Below are 9,841 nucleotides of genomic sequence, written 5' to 3' on the forward strand. Positions count from 1 at the left end.
GTCATGAACTTTAATCCTTCAGACTTAGTTCTTCAGAAACATGTCAACCTCTTCCACCTTATTGACTGGCTGATTGGCTTATTCAACAGTGTAAACAGTTTTTACTCTACTTGTGAGGGAAACGTGAAACTATTAAAAAAAAAGACCTTAAAGGTACAGTGTACTCTTAAAGGTGCAGTATGTAAGTTTGACACCCAGTGGCTGAACTAGGTATTGCACCTGTAGTTCAAAACACGCACAAGAGCAGGTTGCCAGATTGACGACACCAACAAAAGCAGATTTAGCCGAGTTCTAGATAAAAGCAACGGCACATGATAGGAGTTTTTTTTAACCAAAATTTAAACTGAAATAAATAGTTTAGGAGCGGCCACTATTTCTTGCAACTAAAAAACTGAAAACTAACAATGATCACCTCAGGTACACCTTATGTGTTTTATGCAGTGTTAAATGCTAATATTGTTAGCTTGAATGACGTTTCCCATGATATTTATTGCCATACTACTGAAAGCAGCAGCAGACAGTTCACCTTAGATCTTGGAAATAAAATAAACCCTTTGAAGTTGAACTTTAGAACTGCGACTCAGGGCGACGCAGTAGTGCTAGGTAGTGCTGTCGCCCCACAGCAAAAAGGCCACTGGTTCGAGCCTCGGCTGAGTCAGTTTTCGTTTCTGTGTGGAGTTTGCATGTTCTCCCCACATTCGCGTGGGTTTCCTCCGGGTGCTCCGGTTTCCCCACAGTCCAAAGACATGCAGTACAGGTGAATTGTGTAGACTAAATTGTCCATAGTGGATGAGTGTGAATGGATGTTTCCCAGAAATGGGTTGCGGCTGGAAGGGCATCTGCAGCGTAAAACATTAGCTTTATAAGTTGGCGGTTCGTTCCACTGTGGCGACCCCAGATTAATAATAGGGACTGAGCCGAAAAGAAAATGAATGAATGAATAAACTGTGACACAGTGCAAGCCAACACATATCAGTGATCCAGCATGCACATTTAATAATGTTAAAGAGGTTTAATATGCATTAATTAGATTGTAAACCTTACCATTTTGCTGGAGTGCAGTAAGTGCACTATTCTGTACTTTTAAATAGCTGTATTTAAATTTCTGTCATGTTTCGTCTGGGGCAAATAGCCAAATTGCTTATCACTGCAAATCTTGTCATGTAGCGTGTTGTTAGGACACAGTTTTACAATGTAACCTGCTCACCTAATGTTTAAGTTTGTAATATTCATGTTATTTGTTTATTAATAACCACCTCATGTGAAACTCTAAATCTGCATCTCATTTTGGAGTCTGCTACTGTCCACTGGATGTCGCATTTTGGTCATGGATGCATGCTTTGAGAGCCTACATGACTGAATAAATGAAATACGCAGTTTTCCACCAAGGCAATCCCAGGGGGCTGAACTATAATTGGCTAAACAGACAGTGGGTGGGTTAAATGGTCAAAACAAAGACAGCAGCTCCGGCACATAGCACACATTTTCAAAGCAGAATATCTGACTTGAGCATTGTTTATTCATTCATTTTCTTTTCGGCTTAGTCCCTTTATTAATCTGGGGTCGCCACAGCGGAATGAACCACCAACTTATCCAGCACATGTTTTACGCAGTGGATGCTCTTCCAGCCACAACTCATCACTGGGAAACACACACACTCATACACTACTGTCAATTCTAGCATACCCAATTAACCTGTACCACATATCTTTGGACTTGTGGGGAAAACTGGAGCACCCGGAGGAAACCCACGACAACAAGGGGAGAACATGCAAACTCCACATAGAAATGCCAACTGACCCAGCCGAGGCTCAAACCAGCGACCTTCTTGCTGTGAGGTAAATGTGCTACCCACTGTGCCACCGCGTCACCAACTTGAGCATTGTTTTTCAGATAAACAAGTATGTTCACTTGGCACGTTTCTTAAATATCTGCAAACATATTATGGTATTTTTATGCTTTAGAAGTGTCAGCCCTAAAAAATTCAATAGTGAGGGGAAAATAAATGAAAACTAATAGCAAATCTAACATGACAGAAGTGAATGCCAACGCAACAGAGGGAGCTAACAGACAGAAAAATCAAGAGTTAAATGTGTTATGTGAGTAAACTAGTGTATCCAGAACTTATGATTGTGTGGATGCTGATGTCCAAATTCAACAAAAGCATAAGAAAAAAAAAAGAATTATAAAAGCAAATAAATATATGATTACATACATTCAATTTCATCCACTTTCGGGGTCAGGTTGTGGGGGCAGAAGTAAAATCATGAGGCAGCAATTACTCTATATTGGATCCCATTTTATTGTGTTACCCCTTTAAGAACCAATATCTATATCTGTGCATACGCAGAACAGACGTTGGAAATGCCACACTGCTCTACTACTAGAATTCTAAACATTTTGTTTTCTATGAGGTATGAACAAGGTACAAACACTAAACATTGATTTCTACAAGGGTATGAACCAGGTACAAACACTAAACATTTATTTCTACGAGGGTACAAACCAGGTACGAACACTAAACATTTATTTCTACGATCACGAACCAGGTACAAACACTAAACATTGATTTCTACAAGGGTATGAACCAGGTACAAACACTAAACATTGATTTCTACAAGGGTACGAACCAGGTACGGACACTAGTTACTGATTTCTACGAGGTTACGAACCAGGTACGAACACTAAACATTTATTTCTACGAGTACAAACGAGGTACAAACACTAAACATTGATTTCTACGAGTACGAACGAGGTACAAACACTAAACATTGATTTCTACGAAGGTACGAACCAGGTACGAACACTAAACATTGATTTCTACGAGTACGAACTAGGTCCAAGTGCTACACATTGATTTCTACGAAGGTACGAACCAGGTACGAACTTGAAACATTGATTTCCTCAAGGGTACGAACCAGGTACGTACAATAGTTACTGATTTCTACGAGGTTACGAACCAGGTACGAACACTAAACATTGATTTCTACGAGTACAAACTAGGTACAAACACTAAACATTGATTTCTACGAGTACGAACGAGGTACAAACACTAAACATTGATTTCTACGAAGGTACGAACCAGGTACGAACACTAAACTGATTTCTACGAGTACGAACTAGGTCCAAGTGCTACACATTGATTTCTACGAGGGTACGAACCAGGTACGAACTTTAAACATTGATTTCCTCAAGGGTACGAACCAGGTACGTACAATAGTTACTGATTTCTACGAGGTTACGAACCAGGTACGAACACTAAACATTGATTTCTACGAGGGTACGAACCAGGTATGAACACTAAACATTGATTTCTACGAGGGTACGAACCAGGCACGAACAGTAAACATTGATTTTAGTGATTTTAGTACGAACCAGGTACGAACACTAAACATTGATTTCTACTAGGGTACGAACCAGGTACGAACACTAAACATTGATTTCTACGAGGGTACGAACCAGGTACAAACACTAAACAATGATTTCTACGAGTACGAAGCAGGTATGAACACTAGTCACTGATTTCTATGAGGGTACGAACCAGGTATGAACACTTTCATGTGTGGCCATCTCTAAAAGACTGAGTTACTACAGCGTGATAGGGAAACCAGCATCTCTTTCTATTATGGTGAGGTGTATTAGTTTGTTGTTGGATGTATGTGTGATATACACTTCATGTACATGCCTGAAAACATCTACTAACCAATATAAGAAACCCCCGGTCTTTGAAAAATTATCACTAAGAACACCGGCCTGTGATGCAATTTTGTGGGAATGACAACAAAGTAAGCTGAGAGCAGCAGAAGGTTTGGTAATATTTTACTTTATTCAAATGAGAAGTTGTAAGCCTTGATCATCAATTTCAAAGCAGCCTGTGACATTACTCTCCATGTTGACATGGTCTTCCTCAAGGTGTTTTGATTTGCAGGGATGGCAAATTAGAGAGACTAAGGATCAGACTTACTGAACAAGGCAAATAAGCAAGAGACTACAATGCCAGAAGAATAGATAATGCAGCAATGTCTTAATGGACTGTTACAATACAGTTTTTAAGGTACTGACTAGTACTACTTAGCATGGTGCATTTGTTTAAACTTAAGGGTGAAATATAGGTGCAAGTGTGCCTTTTTATAAGGTGTACCCTCAAGTGACAACTTTCCATTTTTAGAGTGAGTTAGATGTTCAGTAGAGGGTGGCACGGTGGCTCAGTTGCAAGAAGGTCGCTGGCTCAAGTCCCGGCTGGGCCAGTTGGCATTTCTGTATGGAGTTTGCATGTTCCCCCATGTTCACATAGGTTTCCTCAGGGTGCTCCGGTTTCCCCCACAATCCAAAGACATGTGCTATAGGTGACTGAATGAACTTAGTAAAGTTTTTTGTAAATTAATTTCAAGAGGATCACATGCTTATGATTGACCATGGCAAATTTGGCCAGGATGCCGAGGTTAAACCCCTACTCTTTTTCGAAAGACATCCTGGGATTTTTAACGACCACAGAGAGTCGGGACCTTGGTTTAACATCTAACCTGAAAACGGCCATTAATATACTGGGATGTTACAAACATTAGAAATGTTGAAAATGTTATTGACAAATGCTGGATAAGTTGGCGGTTCATTCCGCTGTGGTTCCTGTGGTGTGGTGCTATGGTTAATAATATAATTTTTATGTTATTAACTAGTTTATTAAGAAAATTTAAGTTAATCCAAAGGGGTGGCACGATGGCTCAGTGGTGGCTCACAGCAAGAAGGTCACCGGTTCGAGTCCCGGCTGGGCCAGTTGGCAAAATAAAGGACTAAGCTGAAGGAAAATTAATGAATAAATGAAGGTTATCCAGACCTTTTAAATCTATAAATGTGAATACATATGCTTGAATAACTGAACATAGATCATTTTGTGGTGATGAGGCAGCTTTTCTGTTTATTTAGACGTCATTAATAATATTGGTCACCTCCTGTAATTTGCTTCAATTTAATCCGATTCTTGGAACCAGAAAGGGCTGATTTGAATACCCAATTAAGGACTTAAAGGCATGGAGCCATGGGTACTTTTCTAATGGTTTTTCAGGTGCATTTTCTCTAAATGATCTTTGTGTCCTGAGCTTTGATTCGCTTTCCCTTAATGAGTCTAGGTGATGGATTCAGGATACAAGCTGCACTGTACTCCCTGGTGATAATGTATGCAGTTATCCAACATTTGCAGCTATAACAGAATTAACTCTTTTAGAAAGGCGTTCCACAATGTTTAGGAGTGTGCTTATGAGCATTTTTTGACTATTCTTCTAGAAGCACATTTGTGAGGTAATGCACTGATGTTGGATGAAACCAATCTGAACACCTTTGTGATGAATTAGAGCAGGGGTCACCAATCTCGTTCCTGGAGGGCCGGTGTCCCTGCAGGGTTTAGCTCCAACTTGCCTCAACACTCCTGCCTGGGTGTATCAAGTATACCTATTGAGATCTTGATTAGCTCATTCAGGTGTGTTTGATTAGGGTTGGAGCTAAAATCTGCAGGACACTGGCCCTCCAGGAACAAGTTTGGTGACCCCTGCTCTAATTCATCACAAAGGTGTTCAGCCATGTTGAGTTCAGAACTCTGTGCAGGCCATCCCAGTTCCTCAACATCAATCTTGCTCATCCATATATTTATGCATCTTGTTTCATGCACTGGTGTCCAGTCGTGTTGAACAGTAATCTCCAAACTGTTCCCACAACGCCTCTGAGGATAATATTGTCCAAATGTCTTGGTATGCTGAAGCATTAAGAGCTCCTTTCAATGGAACAAAGGGGCCAAGGACAACCCATAAAAAACAACCCAACATCATAATCCCTCCTTCACCAAAATTTACACCTGCATGGCACAATGTAGTTAAATACTGTTCTTTTGGCAAACACCAAATCAAGACACGTTCATCTGATTGACAATCAGAGTAGTGTGATTGGTCACTCTAGAGACCACATCTCCTCTGCTCAAGAGTTCACTGGCAGCCTGCTTTACATCACTGCATCCCACGCTTTGCATTGCACTTGTTGATTTAAGACTTGGATCAGATGCTTGGCCAAGAAATCCTTTTTCTTGAATTCTCTATGCACTCTTCAAGAGCTAATCTGAAGGCCACATGCAGTTTGGAGGTCTGTAGCTGATTCTGCAGTGCCTAAGCATGCACTGATCCGTTCTGTCATTTTGTGTGGCCTACTGTACCACTACATGGCTGAGTTGCTGTTGTTCTCAATTGCTTCCACTAATACCACTAACAGTTGACTGTGGAATATATAGTAGAGAGAGAATTTCTCAGGATTTAATGCACAGATGGCAACCTATCACAGCACAATGGTTGGGTTCATTCAGAGCAACACAATCTTTGACAAATGTTTATAGAAGTGTCAGCAAAACACTTGTTTTTTTGGTTCTTCATTTCCATGAAGTTTTGCCCAAATGCAAGACATGCAAATATACAGTAGTAACTTGAGAGTTGGAAATGTATGAAAATATGTTTTAAAAATTGTTAGAGCAGGGGTGCCCAAACTCAGTCCTTTGCAGTAGAAGAGCAGTTTTTTTTTCAGCTAGCTGGCGGAGGAGTGGAGAAAATGCTGAGTGCCAACATGTTGAGAAGCTTGATGCAAATGAAATGCAAAAATGAGGGGTGCAGGCAGTGTGGCCTGTCATGAGCACTTCAAAATACTTGTGGATTTAGCACTTATTACAAATTGAGTTGGGAGACAAACATCTATTAAATGCATGCAACATTATAACTCATTTGGGTTACTTAGAAGTAAAGTTTAAACAATAAAACTTTACTTGTGCATATTCAGTATATGATGTAATATTTATTAAATTTTATGACTGACTGCAAACAAAGAGCACATGTGAACCAAACCAATGTTATCCAAAAACTGGTGAAGATCACACAGACAGTGAATTTATCTGAGCCAGTTCCAAATGGGCTGGCTAGCTCCAAATGACTGGGACTTGAGTTCCAAGTGGGCTGTACAAAGAACCCACTTGGAGCTTTCATTTATTTAATCTCTTATACATGACACAGAGTCCAACCTGATTTTTATTTTTTGGAATGTCTATACCAGGGGTGCCAAAACTCAGTCCTGGAGGTCTGGTGCCCTGCAGAGTTTAGCTCCAACTCCAATTAGACACACCTGAACCAGCTAATGAAGCTCTTAAGCTACGGTCACCCTGGGCTTTGTGTGTGCAAAATTCTGTCATATGGTGCTGCGAAAAGGGGCGGGATTAAACAAGATGATTAGACATTAAAAAAGCGAGTGATTGCTCCATGCTTTAAATTTCTGTCCAGAGAGGTCCTGTTTTGATCCTTGATTGGTCTCACGCAGTCAAGTGATGCGTTTTCGCAGGTCAGAGTTCACCAAGCTTGAACTTTGCACCGCAGCAATATGCAAAACTTGACGCATGACCTTGCATTTTCGGTCTGACGCATTCGCTTGCGTATGAATGGAAGTCTATGGGAGGAAAAGCCCAGTGTGACCGCAGCTTAAAGCTGTGGTCACAATAGACTTTGAGCGTGCGAAATTCTGTCATATGGTGCTGCGAAAAGGGGCGGGATTAAACAAGATGATTAGACATTAAAAAAAAGCAAGTGATTGCTCCATATTTTAAATTTCTGTCCAGAGAGGTCCTGTTTTGATCCTCAATTGGTCTCACGCAGTCAAGTGATGCGATTTCACAGGTCAGGGTTCACCAAGCTTGAATTTTCCAACGCAGTGATCTGCGAAACTTCTGACGCATTCGCCTCTGTATAAATGGAAGTCTATGGAGAGAAAAGTCCAATGTGACCGCAGCTTTACTACGTGTACTAGAAACCTGTTGTAGCAAGTTAGAGCTAAGCTCTGCAGGACACCAGCCCTCCAGGACTGAGTTTGGGCATCCCTGGTCTATGCCTACCCCAATTCTAAAACCAACCTTACCATAACCTGTTGTGTTATATTAACGTCTACACCAGGGGTGTCCAAACTCAGTCCTGAAGGGCTGGTGTCCTGGAAAGTTTAGCTCCAACCCTAATCAAACACACCTGAGCCACCTAATCAAGCTCTTACTAAATATACTAGAAACTTCCTGGCACTTGTGTTGAAACAAGATGGAGCTAAACTCAGCAGGACACCACCCTCCAGGACCAGGTTTGGACACCCCTTGTCTACATCAACCCTAAACCCAGCCTACTTGTGGCATAAGTCCCTCCCACTTGGAGGTCATCCAGCCTACTTGCCGTGTAATCCCTCCCACTTGGAGGTCTCTGAGCTGCAGCTATACCTACTTGGAGAAATGTACATCCAATTAATTATATCCCTAATGGCAGGCAAGCACTGATTCAAAAGTGGAAAGGGTGAAACTTAACAATGAATTTTCATTCAGTTTCCACCCTCAAATAATGTTATTTCAATTATAAAAATAACTGATTCAAGAACGAAGAGACATTGTTGAAGTGATTAATTGATTGTTGATTGAACATTAGTGAGGAACACCTGCTGTTTACAAGGAGGACCTTTGAAGAGAAATACAAAACTATATCTTACTTCAGTTGCAGCATGCAAAATTCTATCAAAAGGGATTGCTCCATTTTTAACATTTTTGTACAGAGAAGTCGCATATGATCTCCTGTTGGTCTTGCGTATTTACATGATGCAAATTTTCAGGGCAGAGTTCCCAAAGCTTCAATTTTGGAATTCAGTGATGTGTGAAACTTGCTGCGTGAAGTTGCATTGTGGTCTGGCACATCCACATGTGCATAAATGGAAGTCAATGGGGCGATTAAATCAAAACACTCATCAATCACTAATTGTGGGTAACTGTTTTAACAATTTTAACAGTTCACATGGAACTTCTCATGTATGTGAAAAAATCTTGTCCATTTTAGTACATTGTTGCAATGCAAACACCTTAATTAGGCAGTTTTGGGCTATAGCTCAATGTGTGTTATAGCTAACCATATGTTTTTTGACTGATTAAATTAGATTCAATTAGTGTTAAAGCTGTGAAATCATGATTTTTGGTTAGGACCTATAAGAAATGACTGAGTCCATTCATTAAAAATGAAAATGCTATTACTAATTACTCACCCTCTTGTTTTACCAAACCCCTGAGATCTTTGTCCATCATTGGAACACATATTAAGATAGTCATGTGACTTAAGTGGTTCAGCTGCAATCATATGAAGCTCCATCAACACTTTTGTGTGCCACAAACTATAAAACATCTTTGCTCACCTACATCTTCCGCATCAGATCAGGGTCCATGTTTACTATGGGTTATAGAACATTTTCATTTCAAACTGCCTATAATAAACTTGCATCCTGACTTGCAGAAGGGAAGATAAAAGAATTTTTAAAATTTTCTTTGACCCACAATAGTATTCCTGGGGCTTTGTATAATTACAATTCAACCATTGACATCACATGTACTGTTTTGACAATGTATTTGGTTCCTTTTCTCTACTTTAAAAGAATCGAGATAGATTAATTGGAGGATTTGACAGATTTAACCTGAAATATCTTCATTTGTGTCCTGAAGGTGAACAAAGGTCTCATGTGCTTGGCAAAAGTGTGAGCAATCCATAACATAATTAATTTTTTGGGGTAAACTAATCCTTTAAGGTTTACCTGATTTTAAATATATTTAAATAGTTGTGCCTGTAATGTTTAAATTCAGCAATAGATCAGTTTATTCCATATCTGTGTTACGGCTGTAAAAGCAAAGTTTGCAGTGTAAAATCAGTCATACCCTTATAAGGAAAGAAATCACTAGGTGTTGTTTGAGGGTCATTCATCATGACCAGCTGTCCCTGAGCTACAGGCTAAAGAATACATATTTGACTGGGAAATA

This window comes from Danio aesculapii, chromosome 3 (genome assembly GCF_903798145.1).
Source record: "Danio aesculapii chromosome 3, fDanAes4.1, whole genome shotgun sequence".
Lineage (NCBI taxonomy): Eukaryota > Metazoa > Chordata > Actinopteri > Cypriniformes > Danionidae > Danio > Danio aesculapii.